Source organism: Chrysochloris asiatica, unplaced genomic scaffold (assembly GCF_000296735.1).
Source record: "Chrysochloris asiatica unplaced genomic scaffold, ChrAsi1.0 scaffold00002, whole genome shotgun sequence".
NCBI classification, from domain to species: Eukaryota; Metazoa; Chordata; class Mammalia; order Afrosoricida; family Chrysochloridae; genus Chrysochloris; species Chrysochloris asiatica.
The window spans coordinates 34,697,819-34,719,733 of NW_006408520.1; the positions used below are offsets into that span (position 1 = coordinate 34,697,819).

The following is a 21,915-nucleotide window of genomic DNA, read 5'->3' on the forward strand; positions in this document are numbered from 1 at the left end:
AACAAAGTGGCTGGTAGGCTTGAAACATGAATGTTGTGGTTCACAGTTCAGTGCTTATTGTATGGTGCCACTGCACTACATAATGTATTTAGGGATTCAAAGAACTTCATAATGGATGAAAAAGTGTAAGTTCATTTTTAACAACTTAAAAAATGGTCTAAGTAATCAAGCATCTGAAAAATGCTTTTATTTTATTAATTGTAGGCTCATACATATTGGCAAGTAATCCAGCAAAAACTAAACTCCTCATATACAGAAGCTACAGCAATAGAATATCATTGAACTTCTCCCTTTTACTCTATGTTCAGTTAGTTACTAATTTTTATTCATTTTTAGTTCCATTTTCATTTATATTAGTGCAAAGATTTCTAAAATAATATCTTAATTTACAGCCACCCTGTATAGTCATTTATCCCTTTGCCATATTGATATCTTCAAAATATTATGTTTATGTTATTCCTTTGCCAAATGCACAACATAATGCTAATATTTCAACCTCATCCTACTCTTTTTTAACACAAAATATTTAACTAGACTTATATTCAGAGTTGACCCAAGAAGAATGAAGTCATTGACAACTTCAGTCTTTTCTCCATTGATCAGAATGTTGTTTATTGGTCCAGTAGCGAGGATTTTTGTTTTCTTTACATTGAGATGTAATCCATACCCAAGGCTGTGCTCTTTGGTTTTCATCAGTAAATATTTTAAGTTCTTTTCACTTTCACCAAGCAAGGTTGTAACATCTGCATATCGCAGGTTGTTAATGAGTCTTCCTCCAATCCTGATGTCAAGTTTTTCTGCATATAATCCAGCTTCTCGGATTATTTGCTTGGTATACAGGTTGAATGTTGTTGTTGTTGTTGTTATGTGCCGTGGAGTCGGTTCTGACTCATAGCGACCCTGAACAGGGTTTCCGAGGCTGTAAATCTTTACAGGAGCAGAAAGCCTCATCTTTCTCCCGCGGAACAGCTGGTAATTTCGAACTGCTGACCTTGCGGTTTGCAGCCCGGTTTGTAATCACTACGCTATGAGAGCTCCTTTCAGGTTGAATAAGTATGGTGAAAGAATATAACCCTGTCGCACTCCTTTCTTAATTTTAAACCATTCAGTGTTCCTACATCTGTTCGAACAACTTCTTCTTGATCCAGGTACAGAGTCCTCATGAGCACAATTAAGTGTTCTGGAATACTCATACTTCGCAATGCTGCCTATAGTTTGTCATGATCCACACAACTGAAAGCCTTTGCATAGTCGATAAAGCACAGGTAAACATCTTTCTGATATTCGCTGCTTTCAGCCAAGAGCCATCGGACATCAGCAATGATATTCCTCATTCCACGGCCTCTTCTGAATCCAGCTTGAACCTCTGGAAGTTCTCTGTCAATGTATGCTTGCAGCCGTTTCTATATTACCTTTAGCATGGGATATCAAAGATATTGTTCAATGATTTCCACATTCCATTGGGTCACCTCTCTTTGAAATGGGCACAAATACGGATCTCTTCCAAGCAGTCGGCAAGATAGCTGTCTTCCAAATTTCTTGGCATAGATGAGTGAGTGCTTCCAGTGCCGCCTCACTTTCTTGAAAGATTTCAATTTGTATTTCATTAATTCCTAGAGCCTTGTTCTTTGCTAATTCCCTTAATGCACCTTGAACTTCTTCCTTCAGTAAGTATCATTGGCTCTTGATCATATGCCCCCTCTTGAAACAGCTGATCATCAACCATTTTCTTTTGGTACAGTGACTCTGTGTATTCCTTCCATCTTCTTTTGATGCTTTCTGCATAATTCAATAAATTGCCCAGAGAATCCTTCAATACGAAAGTTAAGGCTTGAATTTATTCTTCAGTTCCCCCAGTTTGAGAAATGCTGAGCGTGTTCTTCCTTCACTCTTCTTGGATCAACTTTCAACACTCATGCAAGCAGCAGTCAAGAAATCAAACAACATACTGCATTAGGCAAATATGCTGCACAAGACCTTTTTAAAGTGTTGAAGAGCAAAGATATCAGCTTGAGGACTAAAGTGCACCTTACCCAAGACACGGTATTTTCAATAACCTCATATGCTTGTGAAAGCTGGACAGTGAATTAGAAAGACCACAGAAGAATTGATGCATTTGACTTATGGTGTTAAAGGAGAATATAGAAAGTGCCATGGGCTGCCCATAGAGCCAATAGATCTGTGTTGGAAGCAGTGCAGCCAGAGTGCTCCTTGGAGGCCAGGATGGCCAAACTTCATCTCTCATACTTCAGACATATTGTCAGGAGGGACCAGCTGCTGAAAAGGATATCATATTTGGTAAGGTAGAGGGTCAGAGAAAAAGAGGAAGACCCCCAGTGAGATGGATTGGCAAAGTGGCAACATCAATGGGCTCAAGCATGCAACAATGGTGAGGTTGGCCCAGGACCGGATAGTGTTTCATTCTGTTGTACATAGGGTCACTATGAGTCGGTACCAACTCGATGGCACCTAACAACAACATAGTCAGAGTTGCTTGAAGTAAAAGAAATTCCAGGTTCTGTAAATTTGGCACTGGACTGTGAACCACAAGGTCAACAGTTAAACCTGTTGCTTCTTAGAAACCCTACAGAGGTTCACTGAGTCAGAACCGACTTGATAGCACTTAACAACAACAACTAGTAGTAAGATTATTGAATTTAACAGCAAAAAGCTTTATCAGATGAGTATTTTTAAACTATATCTAAAATCTGCACATTGTTTTTTAATAAATATTTCTATATGTTACAAATGTAGCATACTTCATGCTCAAAACAATGTTTCTATATATGGTAATGTGACAAGAAAGCTGTTGCTGTGGAAATCCTTAGGCAGACTGAATAATATTAAAAAATAAAAAAAGAACTCTACTGGCATCTACTGCTAGAAAGACACAATTACAGTTTTAATTAAACCTATGAATCCCTTTAAAAGTCAAATAAATCTTAAGTATATTTCTTGCTAGTCTTTCTGATGATATTTTTAGAACTTGAATTTGTATTAAAATATGACTAGCTATGCACCCAAAGTTTGTTGTAACAGCATAATATATTAACTTTGTTGCTGTTTAGTGCCATTAGGTCAGTTCCAACTCATAGTGACGGTGTACAGAGTTTCCAAGTCCATAAATCTTTGTGGGGGGGCAGAAAGTCTCATCTTTCTCCCACAGAGCATACGGTAAATTCAAACCGTCAGCTTCGCATTCTAGTGCTTATCAGACAGTACCACACCATGATTCAATATCTATTGTTAAGTGCCGTCGAGTCGGTTCCGAAACATACTGTCCCTGTATAGGATTTCCGAAGAGCAGCTGGTGAGTTTGAACTGCTGATTTTGTACTTCAAACTTACCATGCAGTAGAGAGTGCTTATCCTACAGTGCCACACCAGGATTCCAAAATCTATTAATAGACCTTAAATAAATAATGTAACAATCCCTTACATTTTGCCAAACACACCTTAGAACAAAACAAAGGCTCATCAGATTCTTAGAAATGAAATGAGGATAGGTATGATCCTTATTTTAGGATGAGAAAACAGGCAGTAAGTGACTTGTCCCAAGCCACCAGGCTTTCTATACTTCTATACTAGTACTCCTTCTATTGCATAACATTGATCATACCACAAGCAGTAAATTTCTTACAATTGTAGTATTTATTAAACAAGGGTGGTAAAGTCAAAGTGATAGTAGGGGGAGGTGTAAGGGAAGATCAGTCTTTGAATATATCGTCCTGGGTCTAACACTATGCTATGAAAACATTTTCATTCAGATAGCTCAACTTCAAAACATTATCATAATCTAAACATCTGGTACTGCTTAATGATAAACACAAAGACAGTTGGAATTAAATGGAAAACCTAAAAATTTATGGTCAGTTTTTTTTTTTTTACAACCAGGGGCCATTGTATTTAAATACACTAATACTCAACTGGTAGTGTTTTGCTGTAGGATAAGCACAGGATAGCTAACCACAAGGTAAGCATTCAAGCCCACTGGTTGCTCCTTGGAAATGCTACACAGGTTGATGTGAGTCAGAACCAACTCCAGGACATGTAACAACAACAAACTGTTATATAAATAACTGTAAACCTTTTTATTTCCCTCTTTCTCCCTTTGCTCTTCTCCTTCCTTTCAGGATCTAAGTTTTAAATTCTGTTGACTATTAATGCACTTATTTTACTCTTCACTGTCTTTCTATCTGGTAGCTTTTATATCCAAATGAGGTTTATTGAACTTTCCATAGTGACAAATCATGCTTTGATTCTCCAATTTAATTTAAAAGACCCAAGGAAAACTCATGGGGCAGGCTTCAGGCTTAGTGCATCAGTTGTGTTTGGGACCCATATGCATCACACCTATCATTCAGCCCTGACAACTGCTGAGATGTTCAAACTGATATTTGAGGATGACATTTGCAGCTTCTGGGGAGGCAGTTTCATTATTCAGGGAGATGTCTGACTTAGATGGTCCCTAAGATGGTGCTGTGAGATCATGCGCGGGACTGAAAAGTCAGTTTGAATGACAAGGTTGGCAATTCAAGTTCACTAGCTATGGTCAGTTGATTTTAACAAAGAAGCCAAATCTATTAAATAGAGAAGGAACAATCTTTTTTTTTTTTTTTTCCCTAAGGTTTTTATTGTGGTTTGAGTGAAAGTTTAGTGGGCAGATCATCAGTTTTATATTCAAGAAATCATATACTTTGTTTCATTACAATGATTACGTTGTTGTTGTTTAGTGCCATCGAGTCGGTTCCGACCCACAGTGACCCTGAACAGGGTTTCCGAGCCTCATCTTTCTCCCGCAGAGTACCTGGTAGTTTCGAACTGCTGACCTTGTGGGGTTCACAGCCCGATTCGTAACCACTACGCTACCAGAACTCCTTCACAATGATTATAATCCCCTCCATATACTGTCAGTTAACAGTATTTTTCTCTATTCACTTTAGCTCTTTTTTTTTTTTTTTAAACACTCAGGCATATATGATAATTTACACCACCAAAGGGCACATTCTGCAAGTCTGTCTCTTGGCCACCAGCTCTTAGTCTCTCTCTTCCCATGAATCTAGAGTCCTCAGCACTCACTTGCTCCATGTTCCCATCTCAGCCTCTTATCTCTGGTGTTGCTGCTTCTCTGGATAAGGTCTGACATTCTGCTTGTGCTCTTCTCCCTTGATGGTCCTAGGGTCCTCTGTTTCTGGACTGTAAGATTAACTACTCTCCCATTTTTGTTACAAAACTTCTACTTTTACAATTGTGACAGTTGCAATTAGTCATGATAACAACTACTCACTATTGAATCATAAGAATCTTATCCCTATCTCTTTTCACCAGACAAGGAACAATCTCTTTAACAAATAGTATTGGAAAACTTAGATTTCCATATACAGAAAAATGATGTAAAATGCATACCTCACATCCTATACAAAAACTAGTTCAAAATGGATCAAGGATCTAAATCTAAAACTGTAAAGATCTTGATATGGATCTAACTTTTTCAGTGATAGTTTATCAAACACAATGAATGCATGATCAGCAGAAAACAGAACAGACAAATGGGAACGTATATAAGTTAAATATTTATGTTCATCAAAAGCCTTTAACAAAAGACAATCTACAAACTGGGGAAAATCTTGGGTAACAATATAACAATATAACATCAGGATTAGAGGAAAACTCACTCATAACCTGTGATATGCAGATGACACAACCTTGCTTGATAAAAATCAAAAAGGATTTAAAATAATTATTGACAAAGATGAAAGTATGGGTTGCACCTCAATGTAAAGAAAATAAAAATCCTCACCACTGGACCAATAAGTAACATCATGATAAATGGACACAAGATTGAAATTTTCAAAAGACTTCATTTTGTTTGTCTCCACTATCAACATTCATGGAAACAGCAGTTAAGAAATCAAATAATATATTGCATTAGACAGGTATGCTGCACAAGCCCTTTTTAAAGTGCTGAAGAACAAAGACGTCAACTTTGAGGACTAAAGTGTGCCTGACAAGCCATGATATTTTCAGTAGCTTCATATGTATGTGAAAGTTGGACAGCAAATGACAAAGACCATAGTAGAATTGATGCATATGAGTTATGGTGTTGGAGGAAAATTAAAAGTACCATGAACTGCCAGAAGCATAAACAAATCTGTGTTGGAAGAAGTACAGTCAGAATATTCCTCAGAAGCCAGGATGGCAAAATTTTGTCTCTCATACTTCAGACATATTATCAGGAGCAACCAGTCCCTGGAGAAGGATATGATTCTAGGTAAAATGGAGGGTCAGCAAGAAACACAAAAAAATCCAATGAGATGGCAGCAGCAATGGACTCAGGCTTAACAAAGATTATGAGGCTAGCACATGAAGCATATTGTTCTACTGTGTAGGGTTGCTATGAGTTGGAACCAACTCAATGGTACCATTAGAAGTGTACAGACCTAGATGGAGGATATGTGCGGAGAATGTTGTGAGAGGGATGGCTGATGTAGGAATTGGTAGAGAAGGCTGGAAGGTAAAGGCATGTCTGAACTCAGTCTCACATCTCACAGGAATTGCCCTCAGGATGATGTGAAGTAGGTTTCTCCTTCCCCCACATGAAATAATTGGAGGTCAGAGACTATCTCTGTGCCATTTTTGTTTTGTTTTTACAGCTGACATCTGAAATGGGATTTCTTGCAATGACTCCAGACTCATGGAAGAATGGGATTTTGTAAGAGAAAGAATAAAGGAATATGGGAAGTAAAACTTTGTATTCTTAGAAAGTAACTTTGGTGGTTGTTAACTGTAATTAATGAAAGGAATATAAGAAATGTTATACTGTAACTGAGGGGAGAAAAGCCGCTATTGGAGTCATCCAGGGCAGAAACCAGACTGGTTAAAGCAAGATGAGTGATAGGTGCCAGGGCTTACTTAATCCACCTGCCAGTCAGAGGCCCAAGGCTTATGTGTGATGGAAAGGATTACAGAGATGTGTCTTGATTACAGAGAGCTTATAAATCTGAATTCAGTCTATACTTGATCAGATTTGCAAAAAGGGGAATTAGGAATTGCCTGGGAAGAACAGATGTTTATTTTCAGCCAACAGCTTGAGAGTTGAGGCCTCAGGGAGAAAACTTGAGTCTCACTGGAAATCTTCAGAGTTGGGAAATGTGAATTTTGAAATACATTCAGACTAGCCCAGAACTACTAAGAAAACTGAATATTTACATTTAAAAGAAAGACAAGGGGTCGGGAGAGACTATTTGGCATTTTGAATTTTGAGCAATTCAAAATTGAATTGGATGCATTGAGTCAGGAAAAGTCAGTACTCACCAGAGACAATCTCATTTGAAGACTGAAAATTAAAAGTGAGCCAGCAAATAGGCAGCCTGATATGCTAATTTTGTAGTGATCAGCTGGGTCCATTTGATGACTGTAAGTGGGGGAGGAGCAGCAATGAAGAGACTGATTGAGTTTGGAAGTGTTCCATTGGCTCCCACTGACCTGTTCACAGAAACTAGAAATGCGAGAGCAGAGGAAGGGATGGCTGGTCTGAAGTGTACGGAGTTGGGTGGATTCCTGAACCTTGGGACCCCGATCTAGTCCATGAGGGTTAGGGCTGAGAGAGAGAGAGAAGTGGTCAGCTGGTCTGGTGTGCAGGGAGGTGTGTTTGGACTCCAAAGCTTGCAGTTTTTGACTTTGCTTGGATGGCTAGTGCTGAATTGACCAGACAGAATCAAATCAAATAAAGAGAAATATGTTTGACACTGAGAGCTCACGTATATCCTACAATTTGATGGTTTTTGCTTATGAATGGTGAAGTTCAACATTCCAACCAGAAAAAAATATTTCCACATCAAGGAACATGCTTGCCTCTTGATATCCACTGCCTCTATTTTTTCTGACTCATAGAGATCCTGTATATGGTTTCTAAGCATGTAAATCTTTATGGGTACAAAAAGCCTCATTGTTCTCCCGTTGAAACTGCCAGTGGGTTTGAACAGCAGATCTAGCAATTAGCAGCCCAATAGTTATGACTGTTGTTGTTGTCATTCAGTGCCATCCAATCAGTTCAGATTCATAGTAACCCTGTACAGAGCTTCCACAGAGTAGTTGGTAGCTTTGAACCACTAACCTTGTGGTTAATCTCCCAGCACTTAAGCAACAGCATCACACCAAGACTCAGGGGTGGGTAATTCAGAAACTGGATATTTAAAATGGGAGGAGATAAAGGCATGAAGAGGCTGGTTTAAAAGATTTCATGGATATGCTTTCAATTTCATAACCTGGAATGGGGAAAGTTAATCCTTCAAGTATATAAGGGTGAATGGCTAGAAGAGCCACGGTGGCCTGCAGTGCAGTAACGTTACTTCATTAGGCTCTTGTACCCATAGTACCCCTGTAACTCTCACCAAAAATTTTCCTGATGAGTCTGGGTAAGAGGAGGTAAAAGATGCTGATGGTGGTAGTATGCTGTGGAATCAGTTCCGACTCATAGCAACCCTGTATGGGGTCTCTGAGGCTGTAAATCTTTATGGGAACAAAGAGCCTTATCTTTCTCACGTTGAACAGTTCATAGTTTCAAACTGCTGACCCTGAGGTTAGCAGCCCGACTCATAATCACTACACTACCAGAGCACCTTAGAAGATGGCTAATAGGACAAAATTATTTAGTTTTGATTAGCTGTTAACTGAGTTAATAGTAATTGTAAAACCTTGGAACTCTAACATGCATAAAGTTAGTCATTATCTTACTATCAAGAAGAGCCAGTAAGGGTGCAATACAGGAGATTGCAATCATTGCTGGATGTAAAACTGGTGATCTACCCTGTAAGCCTTCACTCACTCAATACACAATAAAAGCTTTGAAAAACAAGAAGTACCAGGAGAGGACTTTATCCTTTGGAATCAGATGTCCCTGTATATTGAACCTCCTTAACCTAGGAAATAGAGCTATGGCACTAGAGAAGTGGAAGAGCAGACACAGGGGAGGAAAAGCAGAACCAAGAGCCAGAGCCTAAAACAGAGTAATAGGTTTCTAAGCCCACCAAGCAAGTAAAGCTGAGTGCCTTCAGGCAGGAAACTCACTTGTGGAGTGGGATGCTTCCAGGCATATTACTTGAGAGAGAGGTTTGCTGACTCACAGAGCTACAGTTGAAAGCCTTCAGGCTGAGGAATGTAGAAGAGTGGAGGGTACTTTGGGAATTTATCAGCAGCACTAAAAGAGTTTTGTTAACACTGATTGAGCAGGGCAGAGGCCAAAGTACTTGTGGCAAAAACAAGGACTAGAGAGGCCTGCCTTTGGGCATGGCTGAGAAGTTGTTGTTGTTAGGTGCTGCCACTGAGTCGGTACCAACTCATAGGGACCTTATGCACAGCAAAACGAAACACTGTCTGATACTGGGCAAACCTCACTACCGTTGCCACGCTTGAGTCCATCAATGCTGCCACTTGGCCAATCCATCTCGTTGGGGGTGTCCCTCTTTTTCTCAGACTCTCCATCTTACCAAACATGATATCCTTCTCCAGTGACTGGTCCCTCCTGATAACATGTTGGAAGTACCAGAGATGAAGCCTGGCCATCCTGCCCTCCAAGGAGCACTCTGGCTGCACTTCTTCCAACACAGATCTGTTGGTTCTTTTGGCAGCCCATGGCACTTTCAATATTCTACTCCAATGCCACAATTCAAAGGCATCAATTCTTCTACGGTCTTCCTTATTCACTGTCCAGCTTTTGCATGCATATGAGGTTATTGAAACTATCATGACTTAGGTCAGGTGTGCCTTAGTCCTCAGGCTGACATCCTTGTAATCAACACTTTAAAAAGGTCTTGTGCCGCAGATTTGCCTAATGCAATGTTGTTGTTGTTGTTGTTATGTGCCATCGAGTCGGTTCCGACCCATAGCGACCCTGTATAGGGTTTCCGAGAGTATAAATCTTTACGGGAGTAGAAAGCCTCATCTTTCTCCCGCGGTGCAGCTGGTAGTTTCGAACCGCTGACCTTAAGGTTCGCAGCCCGATTCGTAACCACTACGCTACCAGAGCTCCTCTGATTTCTTGACTGCTGCTTCCATGAGTGTTGATAGTTGATGATCCAAGAAGAATGAAGTCCTTGACAACTTCAATCTTTTCTCCATTGATAAGAATGTTGTTTATTGGTCCAGTGGTGAGGATTTTTGTTTTCCTGACATTGAGATGCAATCCATACCGAAGGCTGTGCTCTTTGATCTTCATCAGTAAATATTTTAAGTCCTCTTCACTTTCAGCAAGCAAGGTTGTATCATCTGCATATCGCAGGTTGTTAATGAGTCTTTCTCCAATCCTGATGCCACGTTTTTCTTCATATAAACCAACTTCTCGGATTATCTGCTCAGCATACAGGTTGAATAAGTATGGTGAAAGAATACCACCATGTCGAACACCTTTCTTAATTTTAAACTATTTAGTGTTCCCATGTTCTGTTCAAATAACTGCCTTTTGGTCCAGGTACAGATTCTTCATGAGCACAATTAAGTGTTCCGGAATACTCATACTTCGCAATGCTGCCCATAGTTTGTCATGATCCACACAATTGAAAGCCTTTGCGTAGTCAATAAAGCACAGGTAAACATCTTTCTGACATTCACTGCTTTCAGCCAAGAGCCATCCGACATCAGCAATGATATTCCTCATTCCACGGCCTCTTCTGAATCCAGCTTGAAGCTCTGGAAGTTCTCTGTCAATGTATGTTTGCAGCCGTTTCTGTATTACCTTTAGTAAAACTTTACTCACATGGGATATCAGAGATTGTCCGATGATTTCTGCATTCCATTGGGTCACCTCTCTTTGGAATGGGCACAAATATGGATCTTTTCCATTCAGTCGGCCAGATAGAGACTAACTTAATTGAAAAGACTATGCCCTGAGCATTTCAAATCCTCAGTTGTACCTTGTTAACTTCCCTAATAAACCCCCTAACTCTAAGTACGGTGTCTGAGTTCTATGTGACCACTGCAATGCATTATCTAACCCAGCTGAGTAGAGTGTGCTGTGGGAGGGATGGCTGATTTGAGAATTGGCAGAAAAGATTGGAGAGTGAAGGTGTGTTTGACCTCATCTCATTGGAACTGGCGTTGGGCTGATGTTAATGGTGATTCTCTCCTCGTCCCAGCCTTGTGAAGTCAGAGGAGCTGATATTCTGTCCTCCACACTCTGTTTGCAACTTGCTTATGGGTAACTGATGGTCTATTCCACAGACCTTGTTTTAGTTAATGATATTGAGCTTCTCAGAATACCATCTTTCCACAGATGTAGTCAATTTGATTCCTGTATATACAACAACAACATATTTCATCTGGCAAGCTCCACATGTATAGTTGCTGTGTATGCTTTTGAAAAAGGTATTTGCCAGTGAATAAGTCGTTAGTTGTGCAAAATTCTATCATGCACTCTCCAGCATTATTTCTATCACTGAGGCCATAATTTCCTATTTGTTTCAAACTTTTGAATTCCAATCTCCAGTAATTAACAATGCATCAGAGTTCTTCAAAACTGTTGTTAGATATGAAGTTTTTCACAGTTGAAGCTCAGCACATTCCATGTGTACTAATGGCTTTCTTAGACCACAGGATCTACGACATTCTAATGCAAAAAAGTACGCAGAACTGCTTACCTGTTTTCTAGATTTGTCAAATCTCTCAATAAACAAATGAATCCTTTCATTGAAGATATTCTTAATAGAATACAAGACTTATTAGAGCTTTCTCCACCTGAGAATGGTTACCAATCCTTGTTGAGCAGTGATGATCAGCTAGTTATGAGACAGCTAGAGTGCTGATTATTAACAGCGGACAGAAAGCAAGTATTAATGAGGAACTGTTTACTCCACTAATGGAGAAGCTTAAAATTGTGTTAGAAAAATTGATGCTGGCGCAAGACGAAGAAAGGCAGGCATCTCTAGCAGATTGTCTTAACCATGCGGTTGGATTTGCCAGTCGAACCAGCAAAGCTTTCAGCAACAAGCAGACTGTGAAACAAAGGGCTGTTCCCAAGTTTATCTGGACTGTTTACAGACATTCTTGCCAGCCCTCAATTGTCCCTTACAAAAGGATATTCTCAGAAATAGCGTTTGCGCTTTGCTTCATCGCATGATAATTAGCCTTGAGAAGGAAGTTCTTCCATTGATCCCATCTGCCTCCAAACACATGCTCAAAGATTGTGAAGCAAAAGACCTCCAAGAGTTCATTCCTCTGATCAATCAGATTACAGCTAAATTTAAGATACAGATATTCCCGTTTTTACAACAGATGTTCATGCCTCTGCTTCATGCAGTTTGTGAAGTGTTGCTCCAACCAACAGAGGAAAATGACCAGTCTGCTGCGTTAGAGGAGCAAATATTGAGCAGGAGTTACTTTGCTTTTCTGCAAACAGTCACGGGTAGTAGAATGAATGAAGTCATAGCAAATCAAGGTGCAGAGAATGTAGAACGTGTGTTGATTACTGTTATTCAAAGAGCAGTTGGATATCCAGATCCAATTGCACAGAAAACATGTTCTATCTATCATCCTCTCAAAGTTGGTAGAACTCTGGGGAGGTAAAGATGGACCAGTGGGATTTTCCGACTTTGTTTATAAACACATTGTCCCAGAATGTTTCCTGGCACCTTTAAAGCAAACCTTTGATTTGGCAGATGCACAGACAGTATTGGATTTATCTGAGTGTGCAGTGACAGTGAAAACAATTCATCTCGAACAAGAATATCTGCCCTCCTTGCAGGTAGGACCAGAAATAACTCAGGAATTTTGTCAAGCACTTCAGCAGCCTGATGCTGAAGTTTCTTTGGTTTTTTAAACATTTTATTGTGAATTATGTGATAGTTTACATGGAAGAACATTAGTTTTACATTTATCCTATCGTATATCGTTTCACTACCATGGTTAAAATCCCTCCATGCATTATCAAACAACCAAAGGGTATATCCTACAAGCCTGTCTCCTAGTTGTCTACACATAGCCCCTCCCCCTCTCTGGGTCTAAAGTCCCCAGATGCTCCATCTCTCCACGGTATCATCTCTGCCTCCATCTCTGACTGATGCTGAAGTTTTAAAAATTATTTAAAAGTATTCTTCCAGAGAGCAAAGCCCTAACGACTATACCTACTTCATGATTAAGAATTCCAGCTAATTTATAAGGATGTGATTTGTGTTTGCCATTCACACTGGTCTTTTTAACATTGCTGTAAGCCTACTGTAGTAAATGTATTGGGATTTTCCAGTAAAACTCAGGGTGCACCTTTTCCTAAGAGCAGGCCTGTGACTGCAAGAGAAGTTGCTTGTATTCCGACTCAAATTGTTGTATGTAAAAGTGCTGTTAAAGGTAACAGCAGCAGCATCTTAGTACCTTTTTTTTTAATTTGAAATTTTAAGGAAAATCATTTATAAAGACCATACCAGTCAGGGAAAAGTGCTTTTTAAAAAGCTGCTAAATATAAAAATATAAATATTTGGGGACGTTTAATTTATTTTTTTTTCATGTGTGCAGACTCAAAAGTATGAGGAATAAACAATGAAAACATCTTTCTTTTAGATAGCCATTACATTTCTTTAAATTGTTTCAATTCCAGTGTGTATTTTACAAGAGTGGTTTCATAAATTAGTGGATTTAAAAGTAGGCTGGTGTTACACATATTTTATAAAAAATATAATAAATTTTAGGTAGTGAAATTTACTAAGTCTTTTTTGGAATTATTACTATAAGTATTTTAGACCTATCTTTTAGTCTTAGTCTCTTTGGTTTTCCATTTACAGTTTAGTAAATATGAGTATATGAATGCTTTATTTTATTTAGTTATGCTGCTAAAGCTATATGTAACTTAGTTCTGTCATATAGATTCAGTGAAAACTGCACTCAAAAAGCCGATGTGAATCTTTCATAGGAATAAAAGTTCCACACTTATTACATTTATGTAGAGTAAAATACATGTATGTGTTTATGATGCTTTTAAGTTGCAACCCATTTAATTACTAGAAGCACCTCTCTCAGCTTTCTGCCATTCTTGTTTGTGGGTATTCAAGTAAACAAACAAACACACACACACACACACACACCAAAAAAAAGTATCAGAGATAAATAGTGAAAATTTAAGGAAAAAGAGGGGACAGATTGAATTTTTAAGTTAAAATTGTAAAAGTCAAATTAATATTTTAGGGAGAGGGTTTGTTTGCCTTTTAACATTTGGCCTGTGTGCTCCTTGGAGGTTTCATGCATGGGCGTCAGTGGTCTATAAACTTCATACAATTGTATTCTAAGTTGCATACATGAATCTTTTTCTGGGGTTCATTACAGAAGAATTTTTTAACGTTTCCTTGCATCATGGAAAAGTACCATACTAAGACTAAATAGATAGTTCATTATAAAAAGTAGACTAGTAGAATGTATATTATACTTTATAATATAAAAATTTTTAAATGACATAAGTGAAAGCTGGTTGTTTCTTTGGTAGATTCCCGTGTCCTGTGGAAGAAATAATCGCATTTGTTGCAGTAGTAGTAATTATTGAAATCACACCAACAAGAAGCATTGCATAGTGGTTAAGGGAATAGGTAGCACAGTCTCTGGAGCCAGATGAAGTAGGTTCAAATATTAGCACTACCAGTAGTTGTAAAACCTTTGGCAAGTCAAGTAACATTTTCCTGCCTCAATATCCCCATTGGTAAGATGAGAGAGATAATGGTAGCTACCTCATAGGATTGTTAGAAGAATTTAATTATTTAAATCTGTCTCTAATGGCCTGGTAATAGCTATTTTACAGTACTATTCCATATATATAAATAAGGATGACACCCCTTATTTTTTTCCTGGGTCTTTTAAGTCCTTTAGAAGATTCACATGTGTTCATGACTAAGAGAAATCACATGAAAACTATGAGTCTAGTAGAAAATAAACTCTTGCTATTTACAAATTGGGCTGCGAACCGCAAGGTCAGCAGTTCGAAACTACCAGCTGCTCCGTGGGAGAAAGATGAGGCTTTCTGATCCCAAAAAGATTTACAGCCTCGGAAACCCTGTACAGGGTCGCTATGGGTCGGAACCAACTCGAATGCACTTAACAACAACAACATTTAAATAACAACGCAGTTTATTCCTTCAAGCTGTTCAGAGCACTTTACTTAGGAAGTACCATGGCAGTTAGAAAACCCTGTTTATCATGAATAACCTTATTTGAATAGTACTTTCCAAAGCAGATACCCAAATAATTGTCTCAAGGTTAATTCCTACCTGTTATAGATGAGATAACTGAAGCTAAAAGACTTAAAAGATATGTGTGACTTGACATGGAACCACAAAGGGTTTATGATGCCTGGTTTAATTCTGTGCCTGGCAATTTATTTAAATCTTAAAATGGTAGTATGAATTGATTTGTAACTGGCTTGACCTTTAAGAAAATACTGTTATCTTAATGTGCATAATGAATTATGTAGTAAACATGTAAATCAAAGTCTTTGACCCAATTATTTGTATTTTCTTCCATACAACTCTGAGATGTGAGTTTTACTGTTGGAAACTTTGATAGGATCTCTTGACATCAGTTATAGGAAAAATGAAATTGGTTGGAATTGTAAACAATGAATGAATGATTCCATTCTAAACATTGTATCAAATTATAATAAAGTAACTTCCTTTGTAACAACAACAACAACAACAAAAACTGATGGAGACTATCACAATAAAAGCTTTTATAAGAAAAAAGAAATGGAACTGATTAACTATGTGTTGGACTTGCATTCTGAAGACTTGCTAAACACACTTATTAGTACTAGGGGATTATTTTTCTTTAGGGAAGGTATATTCTGTATAAGCAGTCATGACAACAGAATACAGATAAAAGTTCTATTTCCTCCTTTCTTATTTGAATGTCTGTATTTAGTTTTCTTTCTGTATTACATTGACTAGAACTTCTAGTATAGTGTTGAACAAGAGTAATGAGTGGACATCCTTGTCTCATTCCAAATCTTAGAAACAAAGCAGTCAGTTTTTTAACATTAATTACATAGTGGAGTCCTGGTGTGGCATTGTAGGATACACACTGGACTACTAACCTCAAGGTCAATGGTCCAAATCCACCGGCTGCTCACTGGAAATCCTATACAGGGTCGCTGTTAAGTGCCATCAAGTTGCTTCTTATTCACACTGACCCTATATATGGTTTCTGAGATTATAAATTTTTGCAGGAGCAGAAAACCTCACTTCTCTTCTATGGAATGGCTGGTGGGCTTGAACCACAGATCTTGCAATCCAGTGATTATCATACAAAGCTACCATGTGCCCAACGTTTGTATGCCCATCTAAATCTAGAGACCATCTCAAAAAATTTTTTGATGTATTGAATACTAGTGACCAAAGACCAGAACTGTGGAATGACGTCAAGAACACCATACATGGAGAAAGTAAAAGATCATTATAAAGACAGGAGGAAAAAAGATAAAAATGGATGTAAAGAGAGATGGTGAGACTTTGTTTCTCATACTTCACACATATTGTCAGGAGGAAGCAGTCATATTGTTAGGAAGAACCAGTCATTGGGGAAGGATATCTTGTTTGGTAAAGGGGATGATTGGAGAAAAAGAGGAAGACCCCCAATGAGATGGAATGGCACAGTGGCAGCATCAATGGGCTCAAGTGTAGCAGTGATTGTTATGTTGACCCCGGACCAGGCAGTGTTTTGTTCTGTTGTGCATAGAGTAGCTATGAATCAGCACTGACTCCATGGTACTTAATAACATTATAGTAAAAATACTGGACAATGGAGAAAACATCAAAACAAGATGGAAATAACACAGAGTCACTATACCAAAAAGAACTGGTCAAAGTTCAACCATTTCGAACTACTGAAGGAAAAAGTCTATGCTGCACTTAATGTACTGGCGAAAAACAAGGCTCCAGAAATTGAAACATTTCTGCAAATTGATGCAATACAGTAAGCACTCAATAAGCCAAACCAAGAAATTGGGTTGACAGCTACCTGGTCAACCAATGGGAAGAGATCATTATTAGTGTCCATTCCAAGAAAGGTGACATACAGAATAGGAAAATTATCAAACATTATTAACAATTAATTTTTGGTTGAAGATAATTCAAATTGGTTGAAGCAGTAAATGGACAAGGTGCTATGAGAAATTCAGGCAGGATTCAGAAGAGGACATGGGAGGGAAGAAGGAGTATCACTGCTGAAACCAGAGGAACTTTGGCTGAAAAGAAAGAATACTAGAAAGATGTCTGTGTTTTATTGACTATACAAAAGCATTAGACTGTGTGGATCATAAACAATCTCTGGAAAACACTGTGAAGAAAGGAAATTCCAGAACACGTAATTATGCTCACGAGGAACCTGTACATAGACCAAGAAAGAGGTAGTCATTCAAACAGAACAAGGTAATGCTGTATATTTTGTTTGAAATCAAGAAGGATGTGTGTCAGGCTTGTTATCTTTTTACCATACTTATTCAATCTGTATAGTGAGCAACTAATTGAAATAGTTGAACTATATGAAGAAAAACATGGCATCAGGATTGGAGGAAGGCTCATTAACAACCTGTGATATTCAGATGATACAACCTGGCTTGCTGAAAGTGGAGAGGACTTGAAGTACTTACTAAAGAGGATAAAAGAAGGTATAAATAATACCTTAGTGTAAAGAAATCAGAAATTCTCAAGCTGGATGAAAAGCATCATGATAAATGAACAAAAGACTGAAGGTTTTAAGAATTCATTTTTCTTGGATCTACAATCAATGCTCATGGAAACAGCAATCAAGAAATCAAAGGACAAACCCAGAAGTAAATCCATCCATAGACAGTCAACTGATCTTTGAAAAAGAGCCAAAATACATTAATAGAGACAGTCACTTCAACAAATGGTGCTGGCAAAACTGAAAACTGATTTGCAAAAGAATGAAACAAGACCCACTGCTCACACTATATAAAACCAACATGGACTAAAGACCTCAATATACACCCCAGAATTATAAAAGATCATCAATGAAAAAAAGGGACAAACATAGGGGCTCTAATACATGGCATACATAGACTATCAAACATTGCAAAAAATATACAAAATAGATGACTGGGGATGTACTAAAATTGAAAGACTAAAGTACATCAAAAGATTTCACCAAAAGAGTAAAAAGGGAGCCCACAGCCTGGGACAAAAAGTTTTGCGACGACATATCAGACAAAAGACTAATCTCTAAAATGTATATGAAACTGTAACACCTCTACAAGGAAAAGACAAAAAAAAAAAAAAATTTTTTTTTTTTTTAAATGGGCACACAACATGAACAGACATTTCACCAAGGAAGACGTTCAGGCAGCCAATAACCAAATGAAGAAATGTTCATGACCAGTATCCATTGTTGTTGTTGTTAAGTGCCATAGAGTCGATTCTGACCTATAGCGACCCTGTATAGGGTTTCCAAAGGAGCTCTGGTAGTGTAGTGGTTACTAATTGGGTTGCTAACCTCAAGGTCGGCAGTTCAAAACTACCAGCCATTTTGCCAGAGAAACAGGAGGCTTTCGCTCCCGTAAAGATTTACAGCCTTGGAAACCCTGTGAGTTTGGACTCACTATGAGTGGGAACTGACTCCACGGTATTTAACAACAACAACAGCAATAGGGTTTCCAAGGAGCAGCTGGTGAGCTTGAATCACTGACCTTGCAGTTCAAATGACTTTGCTGTCAGTAGCCATTAGAGAGATGCAAATCAAAACAACAATGAAATCACCTCACCCCAGCAGTAATTGCAAAGTTCTGAAAAACAGAAAACAACAAATTCTGATGAGGGTGTGGAGACACTGGGACCCTCCTACATTGCTGGTGGGGCTGTAAAATGGTTCAACCACTCTGGCAAATGGTATGGCACTTCCTCAGATTATTGGAAATAGAAACACCTCTATGATACAGAAATTCCTCTACTCGGTATATATCCACAAGAAATATGTGCCAGAATACGCACATCAATGTTCATCTCATCGAAGCACTTTTCACAAAAGCAGAAAGACAGAGGCAGCCTAAGTGCCCATCAATGGAAGAATGCATAAACAAACTTTGGAACAGACACACAAGGAATACTATGAAAACCTGAAGAATATCAATGAAGCTGTAAAACCTTATAAAATGGATGAACCTGGAGGACATTATGCTGAGTGACATTAGGCAATCACAAAAGGGCAAATATTGCATGAGACTATTATTATAAAAGCTTAAGAAAAAAATTTCCATACTAAAAGAAAATTTCTTTAATGCTTACCAGGGGTGGGAGGGAAGTGGGGAGAGTAATTTGCAAGATAGGGAGTAGACACATGACAGTTCCAGTGACAGGGAAGTCAAAACACAAGAAGGGTGGTAGATGAACAATGAAGATAAGGCAAGAGTTAGGGGGTATGCATGGGCTAAATGGGATAGAGGTAAATAGTGGTGTATATGTTAACCTTGGAGTCCTGGTGTGGTGCTGTGGGTTAATGTGCTGGGCTGCAATGTTGGTTTGAACAGCAAGGTTGGTGGTTCAAGCTAACCAGCTGCTCCTCAGAAACCCTATACAGGGTCACTATGGGTTGGAACTGACTCAATGGCACTGAACAACATGTAACCTTGGAACAACAGTGATCTGTGATACAGGGATCGAGATACAGTCTGAGTGAGTAAAGGAGGGGATATAATGTTAAGGTCCTTAACTATCTTGTGGATATTGGTTGCCACTGTCTTTTATTATAAACTACACATTTAAGTATGTTAGAAAGGAGTTTTGGAAATTGTTGTTGTTGTTGTGAAGTGCTGTTGAGTCAGTTCCAACCCACAGTGACCCTGTATAGGGTTTCCAAGGAACAGCTGGTGAGCTTGAACCACTGACCTTGCAGTTCAAACGGCCTTGCAGTCTGGCGCATTAACCCACAGCGCCACACCAGAACTCTGGTGATTACAAAAGCTTGTAAGCCCATCTTCAGCCTATTAATTTGATTGGATTAGCTAAAAGAGGAATGAGAACTTGCCCAGGTAAATAGACTTCTTGTTAAGCCTTTGTGGAGTATGGAACCTTAGGTGGAATCCTGAGTCCCACCCAGAACCTTCAGATATAGGAATTCCCACTTAAAAAGATATGCAACCAACCCAGAATGGCTAGAAGAACAGTAGATACACTCTGAAAGGAAGGCCAGCAGGAAAAAAAAAAAAAGACTGCTTAGTTGTTAGAATATCACGCAAGGTGTTTGCCTTGAACCCCTTTCTAAGACTGAAACTTAAAAGGGAATGCATGAGTAGTCTTGTATGCTTGCTGTTGACCACTTTGTTCTACTTGTGAGTGGAAGTGGAGGAAATGCAGCAATGAAGACATGCGCTAAGTCTATCTATGTTCCATTGACACCTGTTGACCTCGAGATGAGAGAGAGAAGAGGAAGGGCTGGCTGTTCCAAAGTACCAACTCATGGCGACCTTATGCACAGCAGAACAAAAATACTGCCCAGTCCTGGACCAACCTCACTATTGTTGCCATCGATGCTGCTACTTGACCAATCCATCTCATTGGGGGTCTTCCTCTTTTTCTCTGACCCTCTACCTTACCAAACATGATATCCTTCTCCAGCAACTGGTCCCTCCTGACAATATGTCCAAAGTATGAGAGACAAAGTTTGGCCATCCTTACCTCCGAGGAGCACTCTGGCTGCACTTCTTCCAACACACATCTATCTGTTGGTTCTTTTGGCAGCCCATGTCACTTTCAATAGTCTTCCTCCAATACCATAACTCAAATGCATCAATTCTTCTACCGTCTTCCTTATTCACTCTCCAGCTTTCGCATGCATATGATGTTATTGAAAATACCATGGCTTGGGTCAGGTGCACCTTAGTCTTCAAGCTGACATCTTTGCTCTTCAACACTTTAAAAAGGTCTTGTGCAGCACATTTGCCTAATGCAATATGTCGTTTGATATCTTGACTGCTGCTTACATTTTGTGTAAATGTTCCTTATTGAGATAACGCAGTTTCTCTTTAATGCTAGTTTGTTCAGAGTTTCTACCTTGAAGTGATGTTGAATTTCATTTAATATTTTTAGCATCTTTTGATACAATTATGTGGGTTTTCATCTTTGTTGTTATTTGCTGTAAAGCTGATTCCAATGCATGGTGACCCATTGCTTACAGAGTAGAACTGCTGTTGTTGTTAAGTGCCACTGAGTTGGTTCCAATGGCACTTAACCAACAGTGACCCTGTATTTGGGTTCCAAGGAGAAGCTGGTGAGCTTGAACTGCCAAACTTGTCGTTCAAACTAATTTTGCAGTCCAGCACATTAACGCATAGCACCACACACAAGGTCTCCCAGAACTGCTCTACAGGGTTTTTAAAAGCTGATCGCCAGGCCTGGGGGATGGGTTTAAACCCCCAACCTTTTGGCAAGCAGTCTAGCTCTTACCCATTTGTGCTTCCAAGGGATTCCTGTTTTCCTCTTTAGTTATGCAGTGGTGGATTAAATTTGAAAATTATATTATTATTTTTTTAAATGTTAACTGCCATCTTCACTGAACGTGATTTCCTAGGATAAACCACTTTGTCTGGATGCCTATTCCTTTTTTGCTTGATTTGATTTGCTATCATTTTATTGAAGACTTCTGCATCTGTGTTCATGACAGATATTGTTTTCAGTTTCCTCTGCATGTATTATCTTTGCAGGATTTTATATCAGGTTAAAAAGTTTACCTCATAAGTATTCTATCTTCTATTTCTGGCTCATTCCAGTTTGAACATCTGCTAAGAGTTTGTATTGCCACTGGAATAGACTGAATCAGATTGAAGTTGCCAAAGACTTCATTTTTCTTGGATCAACCATCAACACTCAGGGAAGCAGCAGCCAAAAAATCCAACAACGTATTGCATTAGGCAAATCTGCTGCACAAGACCTTTTTAAAATGT

General features: G+C 38.8%; 1 protein-coding gene and 1 pseudogene across 1 annotated transcript in view; one reads left to right on the top strand and one right to left on the bottom strand.

The window, feature by feature from the left end:
- PRKACB (protein kinase, cAMP-dependent, catalytic, beta) overlaps positions 1 to 21,915 on the bottom strand; it is a 159,822-nt gene that overhangs the window by 95,709 nt on the left and 42,198 nt on the right. The window lies entirely within an intron of this gene.
- Positions 7,437 to 13,105, top strand: LOC102823994 (annotated as a pseudogene).